Here is a 26,141-nt window from a genome sequence, read left to right on the forward strand (position 1 = left end):
ACAAATCAACTGCAAAGAAAAATTGTCAAGGCAGACAGGGAAAAGAAGAATACAACATATAAAGGAAGGCCCATTAGATTATCATCTGATTTCTCAACAGAAACTCTACAAGCTAGAAGAGAGTGGACCCCAATATTTAAAGTCCTGAAAGAGAGGAACTTTCAGCCACGAATACTATACCCATCAAAGCTATCCTTCAAATATGAAGAAGAAATAAAAACATTCACAGATACAGAAAAGATGAGGGAATTTATCATCAGAAAACCCCCACTCCAGGAATTACTAAAGGGAGTTCTCCAATCAGATACAAAGAACAAAAATAAACAAAGCCACAACTAAAAGCTCCAAGAAGAAGACAATAAAACCAAATTTAAACTGTGACAACAACAAAAAGAAAGGTGGGGGGAGAGGATGGATATTAACAGTAGCAAAGGAACCACCACAGAAGCACATGATTTAAAAAAGATAGCAACAGAGAAAAGATGTATGGAATACAACCAAATAAAAACAAAAGATAGAAAAACAAAAGAGAAGGATCAAACAGGACACAAAACTAACAGAAAGCAAGATATAAAATGGCAATAGGGAACCCACAAGTGTCAATAATTATACTAAATGTAAATGGATTAAACTTACCAATAAAAAGATACAGAGTAGCAGAATGGATTAAAAAAGAAAATCCAACTGTATGCTGCCTACAAGAAACTCATCTAAGTAACAAGGATAAAAACAAACTCAAAGTGAAAGGCTGGAAAACAATACTCCAAGCAAATAACATCCAAAAAAAAAAGCAGGTGTAGCAATACTCATATCTGATAATGCTGACTACAAGACAGCAAAAGTACTCAGAGACAAAAATGGCCATTTCATAATGGCTAAGGGGACATTGAATCAAGAAGACATAACAATTCTTAATATATATGCACCAAACCAAGGAGCACCAAAATATATAAGACAGCTACTTATTGACCTTAAAACAAAAACTGACAAAAATACAATCATACTTGGAGACCTCAATACACCACTGATGGCTCTAGATCGGTCATCCAAACAGAGAATCAACAAAGATATAATGGCCTTAAACAAAACACTAGAGCACCTGGATATGATAGACATCTACAGGACATTTCATCCCATAGTGACTGAGTATACATTTTTCTCCAGTGTACATGGATCATTCTCAAGAATTGACCATATGTTGGGCCACAAAAACAACATTAGCAAATTCAGAAAAATCGAAGTTGTACCAAGCATATTTTCTGATCATAAAGCCTTGAAACTAGAATTCAACTGCAAAAAAGAGGAAAAAAATCCCACAAAAATGTGGGTATTAAACAACATACTTTTAAAAAATGAATGGGTCAAAGAAGAAATAAGTGCAGAGATCAAAAGATATATACAGACAATTTAAAATGACAATATGACATATCAGAACCTATGGGATGCAGCAAAAGCAGTGATAAGAGGGAAGTTCATATCACTTCAGGTATATATGAACAAACAAGAGAGAGCCCAAGTGAACCACTTAACTTCACACCTTAAGGAACTAGAAAAAGAAGAACAAAGAAAACCCAAAACCAGCTGAAGAAAGGAGATAATAAAAATCAGAGCAGAAATAAATGAAATAAAGAACAGAAAAATTATAGAAAAAATTAATAGAACAAGGAGCTGGTTCTTTGAAAAGATCAACAAAATTGACAAACCCTTGGCAAGACTTACCAAGGAAAAAAGAGAAAGAACTCATATAAACAAAATCCAAAATGAAAGAGGAGAAATCACCACGGACACCATAGATATACAAAGAATTATTGTAGAATACTATGAAAAACTTTATGCCACTAAATTCAACAATCTAGAAGAAATGGATAAATTCCTAGAACAATACAACCTTCCTAGACTGAGTCAAGAAGAAGCAGAAAGCCTAAACAGACATATTAATAGAGAAGAAATAGAAAAAACCATTATAAACATCCCCAAAAATAAAAGTCCAGGCCCTGATGGCTATACCAGCGAATTTTATCAAACATTCAAAGAAGACTTGGTTCTTAGTCTACTGAAAGTCTTCCAAAAAAATTGAAGAAGAAGCAATACTTCCAAACACATTTTATGAGGCCAACATAACCCTCATACCAAAACCAGGCAAGGACTGCACAAAAAAAGAAAACTACAGACCAATATCTCTAATGAATACAGACACTAAAATACTAAACAAAATACTAGCAAATCGAATACAACAACATATTAAAAAAATAATACATCATGATCAAGTGGGATTCATCCCTGAATCTCAAGGATGGTTCAACATACGTAAAACGGTTAACGTAATACACCATATCAACAAAACAAAGAACAAAAACCACATGATCTTATCAATAGATGCAGAAAAGGCTTTTGATAAAATACAACACAATTTTATGTTTAAGACTCTCAACAAAATGGGTATAGAAGGAAAATATCTCAACATGATAAAGGCCATATATGATAAACCATCAGCTAACATCATACTAAATGGCACAAAACTGAAGGCTTTCCCCCTTAAATCAGGAACAAGACAGGGTTGTCCATTCTCTCCACTCTTATTTAATGTGGTACTAGAGGTTCTAGCCAGAGCAATCAGACAAGACAAAGAAATAAAAGGCATCCATATTGGAAAAGAAGAAGTAAAGGTATCACTTTTTGCAGATGATATGATCCTATACATCAAAAACCCCAAAGAATCCACAAAAAGACTACTAGAAACAATAAGCCAATACAGTAAAGTCACAGTATACAAAATTAACATACAGAAGTCCATAGCCTTTCTATATGCCAACAATGAAACATTTGAGAACGAACTCAAAAGAATAATCCCCTTCACGATTGCAACAAAAAATAAAATAAAATACTTAGGAATAAACATAACAAAGAATGTAAAGGACTTATATAATGAAAACTATAAACCATTGTTAAGGGAAATCGAAAAAGATATAATGAGATGGAAGAATATTCCTTGTTCTTGGTTAGGAAGAATAAATATAATCAAGAAGGACATATTACCCAAAGCAATATACAAATTTAATGCAATTCCCATCAAAATTCCAATGACATTTTTTTTTTTTTTGGATTTTTCTGAAGCTGGAAAAGGAGAGAGACAGTCAGACAGACTCCCGCATGAGCCCGACGGAGATCCACTCGGCACGCACACCAGGGGGCGACGCTCTGCCCACCAGGGGGCGATGCTCTGCCCCTCCGGGGCGTCGCTCTGTTGTGACCAGAGCCACTCTAGCACCTGGGGCAGAGGCCAAGGAGCCATCCCCAGCGCCTGGGCCATCTTTGCTCCAATGGAGCCTCGCTGCAGGAGGGGAAGAGAGAGACAAAGAGGAAGGAGAGGAGGAGGGGTGGAGAAGCAGATGGGCGCTTCTCCTGTGTACCCTGGCTGGGAATCGAACCCGGGACTTCTGCTCTACCACTGAACCAACCGGCCAGGGCCTCCAATGACATTTTTTAAAGAAATGGAGTAAAAAATCATCAGATTTATATGGAACTATAAAAAACCCCTAATAGCCAAAGCAATCCTAAAGAAAAAGAATGAAGCTGGGGACATTACAATACTTGACTTCAAACTATATTATAGGGCCACGACAATCAAAACTGCATGGAATTGGCAGAAAAATAGACACTCAGACCAATGGAACAGAATAGAAAACCCAGAAATAAAACCACATATATAGTCAAATGATTTTTGATAAAGGGGCCAACAACACACAATGGAGAAAAGAAAGCCTCTTCAATAAACGGTGCTGGGAAAACTGGAAAGCCACATGCAAAAGAATGAAACTGGACCACAGTTTGTCCCCCTGTGCTAAAATTAACTCAAAATGGATCAAAGATCTAAACATAAGACCTGAAATAATTAAGTACATAGAAGAAGACATAGGTACTATACTCATGGACCTGGGTTTTAAAGAGCATTTTATGAATTTGACTCCAAAGGCAAGAGAAGTGAAGGCAAAAATTAATGAATGGGACTACATCAGACTAAGAAGTTTTTGCTCAGCAAGAGAAACTGATAACAAAATAAACAGACAGCCAACTAAATTGGAAATGATATTTTCAAACAACAGCTCAGATAAGGGCCTAATATCCAAAATATACAAAGAACTCATAAAACTCAACAACAAACAAACAAACAATCCAATAAAAAAATGGGAAGAGGACATGAACAGACACTTCTCCCAGGAAGAAATACAAATGGCCAACAGATATATGAAAAGATGGTCATCTTCTTTAGTTATTAGAGAAATGCAAATCAAAACTGCAATGAGATACCACCTCACACCTGTTAGATTAGCTATTATTAACAAGACAGGTAATAGCAAATGTTGGAGAGGCTGTGGAGAAAAAGGAACCCTCATACACTGTTGGTGGCAATGTAAAGTAGTACAACCATTATGGAAGAAAGTATGGCGGTTCCTCAAAAAACTGAAAATAGAACTACCTTATGACCCAGCAATCCCTCTACTGGGTATATACCCCAAAAACTCAGAAACATTGATATGTAAAGACACATGCAGCCCCATGTTCATTGCAGCATTGCTCACAGTGGCCAGGACATGGAAACAACCAAGAAGCCCATCAATAGATGACTGGATAAAGAAGATGTAGCACATATACACTATAGAATACTACTCAGCCATAAGAAATGATGACATCGGATCATTTACAGCAAAATGGTGGGATCTTGATAACATTATATGAAGTGAAATAAATAAATCAGAAAAAAACAGGAACTGCATTATTCCATATGTAGGTGGGACATAAAAGTGAAACTAAGAGACATTGATAAGAGTGTGGTGGTTACGGGGGGAGTGGGGAGAGGGAGAGGGAAAGGGGGAGGGGGAGGGGCACAAAGAAAACTAGATAGAAGGTGACAGAGGACAATCTGACTTTGGGTGATGGTACTGCAACATAATTGAACGACAAGATAACCTGGACTTTTTATCTTTGAATATATGTATCCTCATTTATTGATGTCGCCCCATTAAAAAAATAAAATTATTAAAAAAATAATAATTGTTGAGTAAACAAAAAAAAAGAGATCATTCACTGTATAAGGAGAAAGGTAGCAGATATTGCTTACTCCAAAACTCATATGTTTTTGTTTTGCTTTTTTAAAATTTTCATTGATGTACAATAATATATCAGTTTCATGCGTACATCCACATAGTTAGACATTTTTATCACTTATGATCAACCTGATAGTCCTAGTACCCATCTGACCTCATATATACTTATTACAATATTATTGACTGTATTTCTTATGTGGTACTATACATCCCCATGACTATTCTGTAACTACAATTTGTACATCTTAATCCCTTCACTTTTTTCACCTATGCCCCAACCCCTCTCCCCTCCAGGAACTGCCAAAATATTTTCTGTGTCATAAGTTTTCTAATGAATCTTTCCTAAGAAGTCAACACTGAACAGTATCTCAAAAGCAGCAAAAGCAGGAACAATCATTTATTGAGAAGCTATTAGGTGTCAGGTTCTCAGCTGGGCATTGAGAGGACACAGGAATGATATATTCTCTGTTTTCCTGGGGCTTGCACTCTCAGAGGGAAGAAAGAAGTTATACCTGCAAGGATAGATAACAGCGCAATACAGAATGTGCTGAGTATCAACCAAAGGAGGGATATATCAGCATTTGTGGCATTTGAGAGCAGAAATATGTGAACCTTGTGCTACACAACACAAATCAAACTTTCCACTGTAGTTGGAAGATAGGACTTTCCAATCAGTTAACTTCAATTCAGGAAATGCTAAAAATGAAAGGAAATAGTCACAAAGCATAGTGCATTTGGTATGAAAAATACAACCTTTTTCACTCCATAGCACTCAAGTCATGCAGATCAAGCCCAGTGTTGGTCTGAGGATCCAGGAGTAATCTAGGCTATTTCTCCAGATATTTTCATCTTTCTAGGATTTGTGGAAAATTTGAGAACAATGCTAGATTTTCAGGCACAATTTTATAATCAATTAGAGTTCTGTTTAGTATTTGCCAACTGTCTAATACTGATAGACAGTACAGGGTAATGTCAAGAGCACTGGGCTACCAGTCAGAAAGAACATGACAGGCTTACAAGGTGATATTAGTTAATCTGTGTAATTTCTTTGAGTCATGGTTCCCCCTACATAGTGAGTATTAAAAAAAATGGCCTGACAAAGAAAAGAAAACAAAAACTTATAGACAACAGTGAGGGGATTGCAGGAGGGAACGGGGGGGGGGGGGTCAGGAGATGTGGTGGAGCGTAGAGGGGCGATAGATGGTAATGGAGGGAGACTTGGGGTAGTGAACATACATGTAATATACACATGATATAGAATAAAGCTGTGCACCTGAAACCTGTCTAATTTTATTAACCAATTGTACCCAAACACATTAACAAAAATTTTTCATAATAGCCTCATTTAGTCACAGGATTCTTGTGAAAAATGAATGAGATAAATAGGCATAGAAACTGTAACTACAAAGCCATATGGTTACCGGCGTTGTTGTTCATGTCTAAGTTTTACTTACTCTAGCACTTTCCTATGTATTATTCCCTTTAACCCTAACAAGAAATATCTTCCTAATGGAAGACCTCTTAAGTTTTCTAAGAGGGAAACCAGCATTTATTCAATAGTGCATGAACATTTTTGTATCTGTTGTTCTCATTTAAACCTCCCAATAACCCTATGAAGTAGTGAGGAATAATCTTTACTACGTGGATGTGGAAACTGGGGTCAGGGAGGTTCAGTGACTTATTTAATGTTGCACAGCTGCTAATTAGCATGAAAGGATGCAAATCCAGTTTCAGTGTACTCTGAAAGCAAGTGGACATGGATTACCACAAAATTAACTTCCCAAGTCTCTGAGAGATGTATAAACAGCCATAGAGCCGCTACTTTAGATTCTACCCTTCATTACTTTATATATATATATATATATTTACTTATTTTATATATATATATAGTTTCCTATTTATATGTAATATATAAATATATAAATATATGCAGGTTATCTTGTGAGAACCCCCATGATACATGCATTTCAATTAGAGACCTCTTCTCTATTTGTGAGATCTGTAGCTTGTGAGAAGTGCCTGACACCAGTTTGTTAACAGACCCCATTTACAGACCTCCGCTCTACCCTCAGCGGATTCACATCACATCAGAAGCCATGGCCATGATCGAATATTTATTTCTGTGAAACATCTTCCTGTGCAACTACAAATTAACTATGCTAAGCTTGGAGGGGCAGCTCCATGAGTACCTTTCGTTATTACTCGCCTGATAGTCCAAAATCTTAAAACTGAAGATAACAGCAGATATAAAAAAATTACAATAATTACATGTTGTAGAGTTTATGGTAAAGAAAACAAGTAAAGTGTTTTAGCAAGATGGGGCATGTCCGAGTAGTACTGCGTAGCATCTGCATGCTGAAAGAAAACTCCCGCAAGGTGGCTGACAAGCAGGCCATCGACAAGGAAGAAGACTGGGCTCCCAGCCTGTGCCCAGGTTTCTTTGCTGCTGGCTGCTATTTTGGAAATTTTTGCTTTTACCTTTATTATTTTTCAAAATTAGTTCTTTTTAGAGATTAGTGTTAGAAAACAAGCTCATCCCAAAACTAAAAGTTTGTCAAATTTAACTCTTTAACTACCCTTTTAAGGTAACCCCCCCAAAAAAAAAACAGAAATGGATACTCAGAGAGGCCAAGCCACAAGCTACTCTACTCTGCAGCTTTACTCAGTCATTTCCCAGCTGTCACTTGGCACCATCTTCCTTTCAGAGCCTAGTGCTGAGGCTGAGTGAGGAGGACGTCACACTCTACCACAAGACGAACAAAGCACCCAGCCCAGTCTCACAGGGCTATAGGGACAGGAAGCTCACTACAGTGCAAAGTCATCTGATCTTCCTGGCTTCCTGGATCTGTGACTTAGAGGTTGCTGGCAGGAGCATTTGAAGCCACAGGGTGATTCTTTTTTTTTTTTTTTTTTTTTTTTAGATTTCATTTATTCATTTTAGACAGAGAGAGACAGAGAGAGAGAAAGGTGGAGGAGCAGAAAGCATCAACTCCCATATGTGCCTTGACCAGGCAAGCCCGGGGTTTTGAACCAGCGACCTCAGCACTCCAGGTCGACGCTCTACCCACTGCGCCACTACAGGTCAGGCCACAGGGTGATTCTTAACTGGACTTTTTTAATTCCCTGGAAAGGAGGTTTATCGCAGCTTTGGGAATAATCTGAAAGCCTATAAAGGAAAAGAAGGTTGAAAAAAGCCATATATATTATATTATGGAACAGTAAGTATACGGCTACTGTAAAGAATGTATAAAATCTGATTAGATCTACCTATGGAGATGTGCCCATGACACATTGTGACCCAAAGCAAGTTTTAAAAGTACCATTTACAATGTGGAAAGGGGAGAAATGAATATAATGTGATTTCAACTTTGTAAAAGAAGGAAAAAATCCTAGTCAGGAATGTAAGTAAGAGCAAGGAGAATATTAACCATTATTTGATACTTCTTTATACAATATATTTTCACTTGTAATAATAAGCATATGCTATTTTTATAATTTAAAAGAATTAAACATATTCACCTGGTGAAATTATGAATGCACAGATATTCTAGCATAAAAAGGCTTTAAAAATAACATTTTGGCAATTTAACCAAAATTAGCATATCTCTAACTGAAAGTCTCTCTGTCTTCCAAATAGTCACCTTACTTGGCTGTTGTTATCCTAGGCAACAATAATTGCCTATGCTCAGTTTTTTTAAGGGATGAGATGTGTGTGTGTGCGTATGTGCGTGGATTGCTTTCTTCAAATGTTTTGTGACATTTAAAAAGTATATAACGTATAGAAAGATGAGGAAACACTTCTAAGAAAAACAAAAGAAGTGATTAACTTGCTGGTTCTTTTCATTTTCTTGGCTTAAAAAGATTACTATGAATATGTTTGTTAAGCAAGGCAGTTGACTCACTAGCAACTCTTCCTTTTTCTTCTACAGAATTAGCAGAGAAATTTGAATGAGTTCTGCTTTGGTAACAGTGCCTGTGTACAGGAGCTGAAACCACTTGAACTTTTGGAAATTTCTCAGAAGTCCTTACATATCCACAGCAAAGTAATATGATTAACATTACCCGAGACAAACTTCCATCTCTACTGAAAATACAAAAATGTCAAGCTGCCTTAACAAAAGACTGTTACACAAGCGTATACACAAATAGATTCCAGCATCTCTGCAGTCTTTAAAATACTGAAAATACAATGGCACACCACTGAAGAAGACAAAGAAGTTCAAGCTACATGGAGCAATGGAGGAATATATATATATTTAAAAATCACTAGTTAGTTCCCAGTGGGCTCAAAAGAACATGCTAAGAAAAGTGTATGTTATTAAGTTATAAGCATAAAATAGAAGGTTTTGCAAGTTCTCTTCTTCCCAAGTGAGACCGTCCATCCTTTCAGCTCACATTCATTCTTCTCTGAAGCTTTCTTACTTGAAGGCAAGCCTGCAAGGCGGTAGAAAACTCTTCTCTACACTCTGCATCTGTATCACTTACCCCATTCCCCACAGTTAAATCACTACTTACTCTGCATGTAGGCCATGAGATAAACTTCTTACCCACTAAATTAGTTTCCTGGAAGTACGAGTCAGACTCTCAGAAAAGAACAGTTCAAATAACAAATAAAGATGAAAGAATGTGCATTTTGGAAAGTCGGTGTTCTTCCTGGACAAAAGACAAAGAGAAACAGAGAGAAACACGCAGTGGTCTCTCAACTGTCTGTCCAGCTTTTATTATCTTAACACCTTATACTAAATCTCTTTAGTTCTCTGCCTACAGACCATTCTTTTGTATGACTTTCTGTTTGCAACATACAATCCTCTTCCCAAAAAAGAACTACAACAATGACCTCTTAGTATGCACTGATAGAAACAGATAATTATTTATTTATCCAGTCAACATTTATTGAGCTCCTACCAAATTATGAATTGCCAGGCCCTGTGCTAGGCCCACAGCTACAAAGGGGAATCCACCGTCTGGTGAACTCAAACACATTTTGGTCTTTTCAGTGACCTTTCTTGAACTCAAATCCTTTTCTTTGCCATTAAAATAAAAGAATCCACTCTAAAATGTGAATCATTTAACCTCTCATTCACTTAAGTATTAAGATCATTTTAGGCTAAATAGAGCTTATATGGACTGTGTAAACATGTATAAAAATTATATTTTAACTTAGAGACCTTCCTCTTTTTAAAAATTCCTCCATAGATGGCATTGCTGTGCTTCAAGTATAAGCCAAGGAAATTCTACCTTTTGTCTGTTGATGTATGAATGTTTTTTTTCATGTGCTTAGGTTCTTGCTTGATAATGACAGATCCCTCAACATATTTTTAATTCGTCGGCACATAGAGGCAATTTTTACCACAGAAAATTTTTGACAGCTTAAACCTGTAATCGAAAGGCAAAGCCAATTAGTTTTCTCATAGTCTTCCAAGTAAAGTAACGAACCAATCTGAATACCATCCCAGCCCAATGATTCCTGTAAATAATAATATGGACTGATGTAAATAAAGATTAAAAAGATTAACTGCATTAAACCAAGTAACCCCTTTAAGTGTGGGGATCACATTTAACTGGTCATCCTACTGAGAAAAATTCTTTAATACACACCATCCATAAAGGATTGAAAGCAGTAAGGTTGTCATAGGGCTTCCCTTGACCCCTTGCAACTTCCCCAAGGGACCATAAAACTTTTCCCATTATTGAAGGATTTTAAATTTGAAAGGATCCTATAGTACAACCTTCCAGACCCTAATATTATACTTATGTGTTGCATTAACACAGCACAGCCAGTTTGTGTCAAAGTCTTTCCTAAGTTCTCACAGTACCCTTTCTGCCATGTGCATGACTTGCTCAGCTCAGTATCCAAAACAGGTTTCCTGATTTATTGTAGTACATTATCTTGGGGGTGTGTGTGTGGAAAACAGCTGTATTAGGCTTGCTCGCTGGTTTGCTGGCTGCAAGCACTTTGCTCGATTAGTGTGAGAGCATGTGGCAGCACCATGTGTGTATAGTCTATATATGGCTATGGGTGCACAAGCTCAGCACAGATTGTGGATGGTGGATTGTATATTGCCTGCCCACCACTGTGAGGGATCGTTTTTGCTGTTTGTTCACTTGCCCTGAGAAGAGGTTTTCCCCTGCCTGTTTGCATTACAACGTGTGTGTGTGTGTGTGTGTGTGTGTGTGTGTGTGTGTGTGTGTGTGGTGTAGTGGGTGGTATCTATCCAGATACAGAGTGGTATCAGTTCTCTAAAATTAGCATAAGTCTAAATGGTTACAAGCCATATCAGAGAGCATCCTTCTTATCTTACATCTTATACAGCTGTGCCCTTTCACCCCCTCCTTTTCTCTTTTATCTTCCTGAGCAATCAGAACTGAGAGGATTTAGCAGGGATTAGAAGGAACCATTGTCTTTTTCGCCCACACACCACAAACCCTTCCTGTTTGAAAATGTTCCTTCATTCTCATTTATTTCTCACATTATCCTTTCCAATCAGTGACTCAAATATTCTGTGTTCTTATTTTCTTAAGCTCCAGGAGCTTAAGAAAGGAAGTGTTTGCATTCAACACAAAAAGTATTTAAAACCAACTCTGTGCAAAATACCTAGTTAGTTACTGCAGAATTAGCTACAATAAGTAAGAACTGCCCTGGCCTCGCCAGGAGAGCTGGGAAGGCTGCCTGCCAGGAAGCTCCTCACATGCACAAAGGAGAGAGTTAATTCCATAAGAAAAAGGGGGGGGGGGCAGGGCTGCCCAGAAACATAGTATATGAGTGGGGTCCCAGAGAATGAGTCGCATATTCCAGCGAGACACTGCTCTCTGACCACCCATTTGTCACTTTTACCCTTTTCCAACCATTTTGGACAAGGTGTTTCTAGATTTCCAAGAGGCACAAAGACTCTCAAAGCTCACAAAAGCCCAAGGACTGAATTTGCATTATTGAGAAAATGGTACAATTTTGAGGTTTATACAGTTTGCGTGCACCCTTCCCATCTTGTAAGGAACACAGCCTGTCTGTGCAAAGGGGTTTAAATGCAAGACCTGAGAAATCTGTTCCTTTTTCAATAAGACTGTGGTTTTAAAATGACATCAGTAGGAAGGAGAGAAAGGGAAGTTAGCTCTGACCAATGTGGCCACACTAGAAATTATTCTGCCTGGTACATGGGCTTTATATTCATATATAATATAATGGTAGAATAATACTATATTTAAAATATAACATTTTATTTTACAGCAAATGGTTTTTTCATTTTTTTTTTTTTTTTTTTTTCTGAAGCTGGAAACAGGGAGAGACAGTCAGACAGACTCCCGCATGCGCCCGACCGGGATCCACCCGGCACGCCCACCAGGGGCGACACTCTGCCCACCAGGGGGCGATGCTCTGCCCATCCTGGGCGTCGCCATATTGCGACCAGAGCCACTCTAGCGCCTGAGGCAGAGGCCACAGAGCCATCCCCAGCGCCCGGGCCATCTTTGCTCCAATGGAGCCTTGGCTGCGGGAGGGGAAGAGAGAGACAGAGAGGAAAGCGTGGCGGAGGGGTGGAGAAGCAAATGGGCGCTTCTCCTGTGTGCCCTGGCCGGGAATCGAACCCGGGTCCTCCGCACGCCAGGCCGACGCTCTACCGCTGAGCCAACTGGCCAGGGCCCTACAGCAAATGGTTTTAATTAAAAAACTCAATGTCCCAATATCATACATAGTTATTACAATGCATGTTGTCACGTCAGGGGTTGGGGGGGGGACACTAGACTTAGTGGGTGACCACTTTGAGTTATATAAAAGTCTAATCACTATGTTTTACACTTGAAACTAATATAATATTGTAACAGGAAAATAGTAATTTTTAAAAAGCTGTATTTTTTCATTTGATTACTGTAACACCAGTGACCAACAACAGGCAGGTCCACATTGGATTCGGGCAGATGGTAGAGAAACTGCAGGCCATTCCTATTTAATAGAGTCTTGCAGTAGGCCATTCCCATTTAATAGTCTTGCAAAGACAGATGAGCAAATAGGTAGGGAAAACCACTTCTTAGGCAAACGAACAGCAAAAATGGCCTGTCCCAATGGTGGGCAGGCAATCTACCATTTGCCATCCACAATCCACCACCCACACTGAGTGCATGCACCCATATCCTTACTTACCTAGACTATACACACATGGCACTGCTTAGTGCTCATGCACTAATCAAGCAAAGTACTTGCAGCTGGTAAATCGGCGAGCAAGCCTAACCAAGCTGTTTTCTCCACATTTCACCCCTTTAGGGTTGCTCACCACACAATCTATGCAATAGGTACCTTCTGCAATGGTCCCTGTGCAAGGAGTGAGGTACATTATGTAAACAGAGTCTACAGTAACAGCACAGATTATACAATAATTACAAAAGGACTAGGCCCACCTCTAGTCCTCTACCCCTTAGTAGGCAGGAGGGCCTGTATAGTCCAGGGCTATATCCATTGAAGGAAGTGTCCTTGATGAGTCTCTGAAACTGGGTGAGAGCCGCTTCCTGGTGCAGGAGGGCCTCCACCAGTGCTGCATCACCCCCATCAGGATCTTTCATAGTACTGTCCACAAGCAGCATGTCCATCCAGTAAGGAAACCAGTGCCCTTCTCTGGTTGCAGTCCAAGAGTTTATTACAACTGCTCAATGATCAGTCCACATTAGACAGCCCAGCTGTCTGAGCAAATCACCAAGGTAAAGGTCCGTTACAGGCAACTAGACAAATAGCTCTTTATTAAGGGGTCTCAGCAGCTTTCCATAAGTACTCTGTCTATTGCCACAAGCCCCATCTAAATTCTTCAGGCAAGCTTACAGGACCTGGTGGGGTCAAACACATTCAAGGCCTGTGCCGCCTTGACAGTTCTTTTACTGCTGCTGCTGTTGCTGCAAAAAGCACCTATTGTCTTCTAATGCCAACACCTGCTGCATGTTAGAAGTGGACCAGTGGATTGCCAATTTCACATGGGGCCTCTGGCCCCCGCTCAGCCCCGTTGGATGGGTCAGTTGGCCTTCCTCCTATTCAAACTGGGATAATGGGTCTTGGGGATCTTACTCTCCCTCAGCTGTCTCCATCAAGTAATCCTGCAACCATGCAACCTGGACACCAGTCTTCTCTTGGAAGCTGCCAGGGCCACCCACTTTCCATGTTTTTCAAGCAGCTATAACCTCTATTGTGGCTTAAGCTGCCACCAATGCTCTAATAGGACACTATTAAACCTGTCATCTAATTTTTCTCTATCTGCCCTTGCCACAATCAAATCAACCCACATCTGTGTTCAGGGTTGTTAGTTGGGGGACAGCACAGGTAGCAGCCCTCATAGCCTCTGGTCCCGTGCTCTCTCTAGCTCCCCCAAATCTGCCACCATCTGTGTAACCATGATGATGGGCTGCCCCACATAGAGGCTTAAGATAGCCACTAATGACCACAAAGGGTTGATGGGGTGCTACAGAGAATAAGGTCCCTCATCCCTGCTGTAAACACTTCCTCATCTGGCCCACGAGACCTCAGGTTGAAAGCAGTATTACTCACACCTAGTTCCCAGAGAACATGGGCAGCTTACTATAGGACTGCCACCAACTCACTGCTCCTGGCAAGTCTCTAGCATTCTGCCAGACAGTACAAATGGTAGCCATCACCCATTTTAATAGGGTATGGTTTCTTGGGTTGTCACGGCAGTTCTGAAGACGCTGCCTCAAGGAGGAGTGTGTGATAATGGCGGCCAATTTCTCCATCTCTGTTCCAGAAAGCATGATGCCACTCACCCTCTATGTCCCACAACTGCAGCAACCAGGCTGCCAGGGGTTCAGTGGGTTTCTGCCTGAATTTCACCACCAACTCCATCAGCTCTGCCTGGGTGTAGTGCCTGACCACAGAGTGCTCCATTGCCTGCGGGGTCAGGGGGGGGGGGTTGTGTCTGCCCTTAAGGCACTCTTGACTGCTGGGTTTTTATTTCTGGGAAACTACTGGCCAGGTTTGGAGTCTGCAGATGGTAATGTCAGCCCTAGCCTCCTCTCAGAAGAGGAGGAGTTGGAAATGTCTGCTCCCACTGACTCAGAGCCACTTTGCTGGCACAAATACCGTTTCTTCTTTGGCTACCATTTCAGCTCCTGTGGCTGCCAGTTCATAGCCTGAAGCTAAGACTCAAGCTCTTGAACCCACAGTTGTTTCTCCAGCTGTCACTTCCAATGTTCAGCTTCCAGGGGAAATTTCAGCTAGTGAACCTGTAATTCCTTCTCCAGAGACCATTCCAATTCCAGGCACCACTGGAGCTCAGCCTGCATCTCACACTGCAGCTCTCGAACCTGGTTGGCCTTCTTCTCCAGTGCTCATTCCAATTCACACCATTGTTGGTGCTCAGTCTCTTCTCACAGGGTTGTAAAAAATACCCAGCCCATAGCCCCCAAAAGAACAGCCACAGAGAACCATACACTGGAGAACAATGGCAACTCCTCTACCCCAAACTTCAAGTGTGTTGGTGATTCCATACCAATTTAATCCAAATCCTAACCCCCACACCAGATGTAATGCCAGTGGTCAAGGTCAGGCAGGTCCACATTGTATTCAAGCAGATGGTTCAGAAACTGTAGAACCAGAAAGTGGTAGGCCATTCCCTTTTAATAGAGTCTTACAATGGTGAACAAACAGAAGAAAATCACTTCTCAGGCAAACCCACAGTGGTGGGCAGGCAATCTGTCATCTGCCATCCACAATCTGCCATCCGCACTGAGCACAAGCACTCATAGCCTTACATAGACTATACCAGGGGTCCCCAAACTTTTTACACAGGGGCCAGTTCACTGTCCCTCAGACCGTTGGAGGGCTGAACTATAAAAAAACTATGAACAAATCCCTATGCACACTGCACATCTTATTTTAAAGTAAAAAAATAAAACGGGAACAAATACAATATTTAAAATAAAGAACAAGTAAATTCAAATCAACAAACTGACCAGTATTTCAATGGGAACTATGGGCCTCCTTTTGGCTAATGAGATGGTCAATGTGCTCCTCTCACTGACCACCAATGAAAGAGGTGCCCCTTCCGGAAGTGCGGTGGGGGCCGCATGCGGCCCGCGGGCCGTAGTTTGGGGACCCCTGGACTATACCTATGTGGCACTGCCATGTGCTCACACACTAATCAAGCAAAGTGCTTGCAGCTGGTAAACCAGTGAACAAGCCTAACACAGCTGTTTTCACCACCATTACCCATCTCTCCATACTAAGCATGACTTTCAGTTCTTTTCAAAACCTCCTCAAGTAATTTAGACTTGCATATATTCAGAAGAAAACTTTTCGAATGAAGAGTTCAAAGCAGAGCTTTGAGAAATGACATTATTGAATGTCATTAACACACCCTTGGGATAACAATGCCTACATTAGTCCCTATATGTGTTAAACAGTCTAAAAGGAGCATCAGAAAGTTTGGCTGACTAAAAGCGAACATTTCTGAAGTTGAATCCTGCATTGCCTTCTAACAGATTTGTGACTTCCAATAAGATTTATCTGTTAATTAAGTTTCCACACTTGTCAGAAATAAGAATAACCACCTATTTTACTACCTTAGAACTAAGCAAACTAATGGATATAAATGTGCTTGGTTAACAACAATACAAATGAAATTTGTTTAGAAATTAGTCATATTAATTTATAGGCACTATAATAGATTATCATTATGAACATCAATGACCTGGTTAATTTCTGATGTGGCTTACAAGACAGCCTCTGATGTTGTGAGTTATAAGGACAAAAAGAGATCAACATAGGGACATTGCCAGAAAATTGATGTTCAGGAAAAAGTCATTAATAAAAATCACAACCCGGCCCCCCACACACACACACATACACAAATACCATAAACTTGGCTACCTTTCTGCAACATCTGTTCCAGATAAGCCACCTGTCACAGAATACTGCATCTCCCTGCACACTTATCAGAGTTTCTCCCTAAAGGTAAACTTTTCATATACTTTGACTGATAAACCATGTTTAATTGTCTCTCTAATAGTTAAAATGGTATTAAAATTCTGAATTTCTCCATGATGCCTGAAAAACAATTTGTAATCTGAGCAATAACATAACGACATGATATGGTGAGAAAGAAGGATCATAGGCTTTGCCAAAGGTCACTGCTGGTGAGGTTCACCTTAACAATACTATTTATAATAGTGATTTCTCCCTGATCCCCTTTACCTTGCTCTACTTTATTGCTTTAACACATAACTTCTTATGATTGCATTTGATGCTCACTGTCTGTCTCCCTCCACTAGAATGTAAGTAAGCTCCACAAAAGTAGACATTTTGGTAGACTGCTTCACTGATGTGCTCCTTGCACTACAAGCCATGCCTGGCACTTATTTAGTAGGTAATCTATAAAGTTTGTTTGCTGAATGAAACAAATGTTTCATTTTAATTTTTTCAAAATGAATTCCTTTGTTTGCATATGGAAATAATATATGCTCATTGTTGAAAAAAATGACAATTCTGAAAAACATAAAGGAATAAACAATTGCCTTATATCACATGACTTGGTGACCGTGTTGTTATCATCCTGGTGCATCTCCTTCCAGAATTATCTTTTCAGTGCTCACATATACAAGTGTATCACTTATTTTATGTGTATGTATTTCAAGGTTAGATTATATTTATTTTCTATCATTTCATTGTATCTTTTTTTATTTTTATTAATTTTAATTTATTGTGTTAACATGGATTCAAGTGTCCCACTCAGTATAACACCCTCACCCCCCAAATATAATCTTTTCAGGCAAGGTGATTTTAAATTTTTCTATTTATTTATTCATTTATCTATTTATTTATAAACTGAAATAATTGGGATGACACTAATTAAATTATACAAGTTTCAGGTACACAATTCTACATCTCATCTTCCGTGTACTATATTGTGTGTTCACCCCCTAAAGTCCAGTTTCTGTCCATCACCATTTGCCCCCCTTTTAGCCTCCTTTACCACCCCTGCCCATGGCACTCAACATACTGTTGTCCATAGTTTTCTTTCTTTTTCTTTTTGTCCTCTTGTGCTCAACCTCTCTAACCCCCCTCACTCAGTTCTACCCCCAACAGCTGCCATCCTACTATCTATGAATCTGTCTCTACTTTGCTTATTAATTCATTTCATTCATTAGATTCCATATAAGAGTGAAATGATATGGTACTTGTCTTTCTCTGACTAGTTTATTCCACTTAGCACAATGTGCTCCAGGTCCATCCAAGCTTTTGCAAAAGGTAAGATTTCTTTCTTTTTATGACTGAGTGGTATTCCATTGTGTAAATGTACCACAGCTTTTTTATGCATTCATCTACCGATGAGCATTGGGCTATTTTCCCAATCTTGGCTATTATAAATAACGCTGCAATGAAATAAGAGTGCATACATTTTTTCAAATTGTGTTTTGTGTTTCTTCAGATAAATTCTCAAAAGTAAAATTGCTGGATCATAAGGCAACTTAATTTTTCATTTTTTAGGCCTTGGCCAGTTGGCTCAGTGGTAGAGCATTGGCCTAGCATGTGGATGGTTCAATTCCTGGTCAGGGCACACAGGAGAAGTAACCATCTGCTTTTCTACCACTCCTCCTTCTCTCTCTCTCTTCCCCTCCTGCAGCCACAGCTCAATTGGCTTGCATGAGTTGGCCTGGGATGTTGAGGATGGCTCTGTGGGCTCTGCGTCAGGCACTAAAAAAAATGGCTCCAGTTGCAACAGAGCTATGGCCCCAGATGAGCAGAGCATTGCCCCCTAGTAGGCTTAGCTAGGTGGATCCTGGTCAGGGTGCATGCAGAAGTCTATCTCTCTGCCTTCCCTCCTCTCACTAAAATTAAAAAAAAAAATTATTTTTTGAGGTAACTTCATTCTACTTTCCACAGTGGCTTTGCCAAACTACATTCCCACCAACAGAACACAAGGGTTCCCTTTTCTTCAGAAACAAATTTAGGTGCTCCTTCATTGGTTTCATAAATGTGTACAAGAGTTATATCCTCTTGCTGGATTGCTTTCTTTATCTTTTTTGTCTCTTACTCTGGCTTTAAGACTATTTTGTCAAATATAAGTATTGCTAACTCATCTTTTTTCCTTTCTATTTGCATGAAATATATTCCTTTACCCCTTTACTTTTAGAGTTAGGGATTTATTCGAGGGATGCATGTTGGTACAACATCTGCAAATCAAGAAATGTGACACACTACATAAATAAAATGAAGGATAACTATCATATAATCATATCAATAAATGCAGAAAAAGCATTTGATATACTCTATCACCCTTTTATGTTAAAAACTCTCAGCAAAGTGGGAATAGAAGGAAGATACTTCAATGTAATAAAGGCTATCTAGGTCACACCCACAGCCTACCTCATACTCAATGGGCAAAAATTTACAAGCATTTACTTTAAGATCAGGAATAAGAAAGGGATAATATCCATTTTCACCACTCTTTTTCAACACAGTACTGGCAGTCTTAACTATAGCAATCAGACAAGAAGAAATAAAAGGTATTCATATTTTAACTCTCATTATTTGCTCATGACGTGATACTATATATAGAGAACCTAAAATATTCCATTTAAAAACTACTGGAACTGAAAACAAATGAAAATGGGAACACAACATTCCAAAATCTATGGGACACAATGAGAGCAGTCATACGAAGAAAATGCATGGCATTACAGGCCTACCTCAAGAAACAACAAAAATCTCAAATAAACAATCTAATTTTACACTTAAAAGACTTGAAAAGAACAACAAACAAACAAAGCCTAAAGTGAGCAGAAGGAAGGAAATATAAAGATAAGACCAGAGAAATAAATAAATAAAATAGAGTCTAATAAAACAATACAAAAGATCAGTGAAACCAAAATCTGGTTCTTTGAGAAGATAAACAAGATTGAAAAACCTTTAACCAGATTCATCAAGAAAAAAAAAGTGAATATTCAAATAAATAAAATCAGAAATCAAAGAGAAGAACAACTAACAGTAAATACAAAGGAGTAAGAAAATATTATGAACAAGTACCGGTTTATGCCCACAAATTATACCATCTGGACAAAATGGATACATTCCTAAAAATATACAGTCTTTTACAACTGAATCAGGAAGAATCGGGTAAGCTAAATAGACAGATTACAAGTAGTAAAACTGAAGTAGTAAACAAAAAACTTCCAACAAATAAAAGTCCTGGACTGGATGGCTTCACTGGTGAACTTGATCAAACATTCAAAGAAGAGCTAACACCTATCCTTCTCAAACTATTCCAAAGAATTCAAGAGGAGAGCAGACTCCCAGCGTATTTTCTGAGGCCAACATTATCCTAATTCCAAAGCCAGATAAAGACACCTAAAAGAGAAATTATAGGCCAATATTCCTGATGAACATAGGTGCTAAAATCTTCAACATTAGCAAACTGGATCCAGCAATACATTAAAAATATCATGCACCGTGTTCAAATAATTCAAAATTGTAAATGAAAGTTTTTTTCTTTTTAAATATAATTTATTTTATTTATGGAGTTTTTATTCATTGTCCTATTTCTCTATTACTTTCAGGTTTTTATATTTTCCTGGAAAAATCATCAATTTTATTGCAGTTTTTGATTTATTAAACTAAATGAGTTCATTACATTCTCTGTATTTAAAAATATTATCTCTTCTATATGAAATTCTGTTTTCTTTTTCATTCCTAATATCATTTATGTATGATTTTTCTTCTGTTGCCTAATAATCTTGCAGAGTTATAACTATTTCTTTAGTCTTTTGAACAAATTAGCAGTGTTCCAGTGACCATCTGTATTGTTAATATTTTAGGTCTTTAATTGTAATTTTCTTTTCATTATTTCCTTCATATTTTATTTTATTTCACTCCGTGGTTACTAAGTGCTTTGACTACCCAACTTATTAATTTTTAATCTTTATAACTACATCAATTTAAAATATACATGGCTTTATAATCACCATTTTAGTAGTTTCTTCAATTTTTTATTTATATATTGATTTTTAATTTAATACATGTTAATTTAATTGGAATATAAATTCCAATTATTTTTAAATTCATTTTATTGTTTCCTCTTAATAATGAATTATAATAGCATTTATACACTTATTCATGATTGGTTAGTTTATCTATTATTTTGTTATTGAGTTCTAATCTTATGGACTAAAGGGGAAAGCATGTGACCTATAAAATAGAAAATTCGGTAGAATTTTTTAGGACCTCTTTGTGTGATCTAGGCAATGTTCAGCTAAAAATAACTGCATCCCATGTGAAAAACAGAAAATTAACTAAGGAAGAAATCCCCCTACAGAAATAACATTGGCAGCTCACTTCTATGCAACAAAAATACAAAAATAAATAAATAAATACATGTATATAGACATTTTAAAAATGCTGAGAAACAAAAAAACTGTTAATACAAATGTTAACAACAGTCCTTATTCAAGATTGAGACAGTGTATAAAGTATGCAATGATTGAGGAAATTTATTACCTAATGATTAAAAAAAATTTCCCCCCATTTGTTTAAGAAGCGGAGAAAGGGTCAGGGAGAAGGAAAAGAGAGAGAGAAAAGCATCAACTCGTTGTTCCCCTTAGTTATTTCATTTAGGTGTGCACTCATTGGTTGCTTCTCATATGTGCCCTGACCAGGGAGGGATTGAACCTACAACACTGGTGTGTTAGGACGCTCCTCTATCCATTCAGCCACCTGGCCAGACCACTAATGAAAAAGAATAGACAATTTCCATAGTAGAAGAAAATGGGATAGAAAAAAAATACTACACACAAAAATGGAAGTTAAAATAAGAACTCTTCTTTCTGCTTAGTTTTCCTGTAAACCTAAAAATAATTTTAAAATTCTGTTAATAACTGCCCTAGCTGAATAGCTCGGGTCGTTGGAGCATCATCCTGAGGCGCAGAGGTTGTGGGTTCAATCTCTGGTCAGGGCACATACAGGAGCAGAACCATGTTCCTGTGTGTCTGTCTCTCTCGCACTCACTAAAATCAATAAATAAAAATTCTGTAAATCAAACTTTTGAAAAAAAAAATTCTAGGAAGCTAATATTTCAGGGTGTATACCAACTATGTAAGATATGCATAGCCAAATGCTGTGGCAAGTTAAGGGACACGGCTGAGGACTGAAATCTTTTACAAACCTTTCCTTAATTAAATTAGATAAAGTTGATGTGTAGGTAAGATGTGGTAGAAACACATAAAATTGTACAACTTTAAATGTTCCAGTAATGTCTGTTTTCTTCTATTTTATTATTTTAAAGAAAAATCCTTTGTGATGTCCCTTAGCCCTTTTTTGAATGGATTTAATTTTCTTCAATTTTTTTTCCTTTCAACTGAGAAAAGTAATCAAGCCTTTCAAGCTCTGATTGGTTTTCTAAGTTCTCTTCAGTACTTTATTTTCCTTTATAGGAGAAAAAATCATTTCAGTGTTTCATCAAACACAAAATTCAATCAAAATCACAATAGCAAAAATTTAAAAGTTGTTTTGAGAGTTTTCTGGGCCATACAGGCAAAAATATTCCCAACTAAATGGCACATAACTTCAGAGAGAAAAGTCAATTTATGATTGAAATATTTTTTGTTTAGTAAATTATGTGTATTTGTATTAACCTACAATTAAAATAATTGAAGTAAAATATTTATATGAATGCATTTAACTTTTACAAATTCCTTCTGTAAAAATAAGAAATTCTGTTAGTATATTTATTTAATACTATATAAGTTGGATAGAAAAAAATGGACACTTAATATTCAATAGCCCTGGCCAGATAGCTCAGTTGGTTAGAGCATCATCCTGATATACCAAGATTGTGGGTTCGATCCCCAGTCAGGGCACATACAAGAACAGATCAATGTTTCTGTCTTCCTGTCTCTCTTTCCCCTTTCTCTCTCTCCAAAATCAATAAATAAAACTTTAAAAGTAAAAAATAAAATATATTCAACAGATAGAAAGAAAAATGTAGTTCAAATCTAGTGTGTGTGTATGTGTGTGAATGTGTGTATACAATATTAATTTAAAAATATATGCACAGAAATACATGAAAATTGGAATATACCAAAATTTTAACAGTTCTTTCTTAGTAGTGTTTTTATAAATTATTTTTATTTAATTCTCTGACCTTTATGGTGTTTTCCAAATTTCTAGCATAAACATATTGAGTACACACCATTTAAAGCACTTTAATGAGAATTAGCTAATGTGATTTTACATTGTGGAGAAGTCAATACTGTCTTCATTTTAAAGGTGAGAAAACTGAGAAACATAAAAATAAAATGGCTTAGCTAAAGCAACCCAATTAACAAGTGACAGAGATAGGACTAGAATGCATTTCATCTGACTTCATTCATTGCTTCTTCTATCACATCTCACCAAGCATCTGTCAAAAAAAAAAAAAAACTCAGCCTTTATTCAACTAATTTGAAGTTTAGCTTTACTATATCCTTCACTCTGTCAGATAATAGAGAAATATTTTCAAATAAGACTAAACACTGTGATAGGCACAGTAAAGACACACAAAACTATATGGCCTAATTGTACAGATGAAATACATACATATTAAAGGAAGTGTATAAAAACAGAAATCAACATTTGATATATTCAAATAATATTATAAATGCAAAATACCCTAAAAAGGTAGAAGAGGTTATTGAATTTTGAGGCAATTAAGAGAGACTTCACAGAACCTATAAACCACATATTAGGCCTTAATATTTTGAAGGAATATATACAGGTAAAAAAATAAAATAAAACAGCTTACCAAGCCAGAAAAATACCTTGAAATAAATCATAAAAGGGGAGTGTAAAAGCGAGTTCCAAATAAAGAAAAAGGAACCATCTGACTGAAATAGTGTTACATCACATAGAGCTGGAAAAAAAGTTGGACGATAGTCATGAACCCAAGTTGCAGAGAAAATGAATGTTATTAAAAATGACATTGTACTTCTTCCTGTGAGCACTGGGGAGACATGAAAATTTTCAAGTCACAGAATAAAGGCGTGTATAAGATGAATTGTCTGGAAAGAGAGCTGACATGAAGGAGAATCATTAGAAGGCCATTAAAAAGGAAGTTTTGTAAGCAAATCTAACAGAATAGCTGTGATAAGCTGATTACAAAATTTATATGTAAATGCAACAGACCAAGAACAGCTTTTTATTTAAAAAAAGAAGAAAAGGGCTAAAAGGAGTTATACTATCAGATGTGAAAACTCATTATAGAGTATTACTTATTGAAGTAGTATAGTATTCTTTAAGGTATACTTCAAAGAAAGTAGAAAATATAATAAAATAGAGACCTCAGAAACGACACATATACTTTGATTTGTGATAAAGAGTGTAATTACTGATGTTGTCACTGAAGTATTGGCTAGTGACCTTGGAAAACTCAGAGAGGAAACGCCAGAAAACTAGATATTGAGGGGAACATTGCCAATCAGAAAAACATAAGTACGTTTATGACAAAATTCTAAGATTGTTAAATAAACAGCTTCAAATTATATTGTCTTCTTTTGAATTTTGTATTTAAATATTTTCATACAGATAAATTGAAAAAACAATGTAAAATTTCTACGTGACTTCAAAAATTGTTAAAAGTTTGCTATATTTGATATCTCTCCCTAAACACACACACACACAAACACCACATACACACACACACAATTTTTGTTCAATGATTTGAAAGCAAGCTGCTGATAACATAATACTTTACATCTAATTATTTTTGCATGTATCTGTTAAGAACTACATTCTTCTATATATCCACATTACCATTATATTTCCTCAACATTCTTTTTTCCACTTTCTAATTCTGAGATAAGGGCAACTCTTCTCCTTTTAGAAATTTCTTTGTGGGGAATTATTAGTTTTTCTGTATCTGAAAAGATCTCTTTTATCCTCAGTCTTGCAAGGTATATTACTCTAGGTTTATGTTATCTTTTACAAGCATGTCACAATATAATCCTACTTTATTCCATTTTCATTGTGAAGAAGCTTGCTGATTTTGATGGTTAATTTAAAGTGTCAACTCGACTGGGCCACAGGGTGCCCAGGTATTTGTTTAAACATCTGTTCTGGGTGTTTCTGGATGAGATAACATTTGAATCAAGAGACTGAGTAAAAGAAATTGCTCTCCCAAATGTGTATGAGCATCATCCAATCCATTGAAGTCCTGAGTAGAAGAAAAGGCTGAATTTGCTTTTCTCCATAAAGTGAAATTTACTCTCTCTGACTGAGCATCTTATAACTAGGATGTTGGTCTTCTGGTGCCTTCTATTGAATATATCACCAACTCTCTTGCTTCTCAGGCCTTCTGACTTGGGATGGAATGTTACTATTGGCCCTCCTGAGTCTCCAGCTTGCTGACTACAGATCTTAGGACTTTTTCACCTTCATAGTAACTAGAGCCAATTCCTTATAATAGATAAATATATATCCTATTGGTTCTGTTTCTCTGGAGAACTCTAATACACTGAATCATAACTGTCATTTTTTTGTAGTTTGTAGAGTCTTTTCCTTCTGGTATACATTGAGGGTTTAATATCTTTGGTATTTCTGAATGTTATTACAATGTGCCTAGATACCTTTTTTTTCTGTCTAAGTGTTAGGATTCCTAAATTTGAGACTAATTATTCTGGGAAATTCTCAGGTATTATTCCTTTGAATATTACTTTCTATCCTTTATTATTTCATTGGGAATTTCAATTAGACATATGAGATTAAACTCTCTATTGATCATGTCTCTCAACCTTTCTTTCCTATTTTCCATCTGTTTCATCCCTTGTACTTGCATTGGGCATAATATCTTTAGATCTACGTTCTTGCTCAATGGTTCTCTCTTCATCTATGCTTAATCTGTTCCATAAACAGAGTTTAATTTCCAATTATATTTTTCATTTCTAGATAATCTAGTTCTTTTTCAAGTCTGCCTCTTTATATTATAGCATTTTATTCTTTAGTCATATATAATTAAAATACCCTCATTTATTCTTTTCAAATATTAGCCAATGTTTTAAAATTTCATATAATTCCAACATCTG

At 37.2% G+C, this 26,141-nt stretch overlaps 1 protein-coding gene across 5 annotated transcripts in view; it reads right to left on the minus strand.

Annotated features, from left to right (window-relative positions):
- The window catches only part of PKIB (cAMP-dependent protein kinase inhibitor beta), a 124,820-nt gene that overhangs the window by 8,598 nt on the left and 90,081 nt on the right, over positions 1–26,141 (minus strand). The gene's annotated exons all lie outside the window — the stretch shown is intronic.

Source organism: Saccopteryx leptura, chromosome 3, assembly GCF_036850995.1.
Source record: "Saccopteryx leptura isolate mSacLep1 chromosome 3, mSacLep1_pri_phased_curated, whole genome shotgun sequence".
In the NCBI taxonomy this organism is placed as follows: domain Eukaryota; kingdom Metazoa; phylum Chordata; class Mammalia; order Chiroptera; family Emballonuridae; genus Saccopteryx; species Saccopteryx leptura.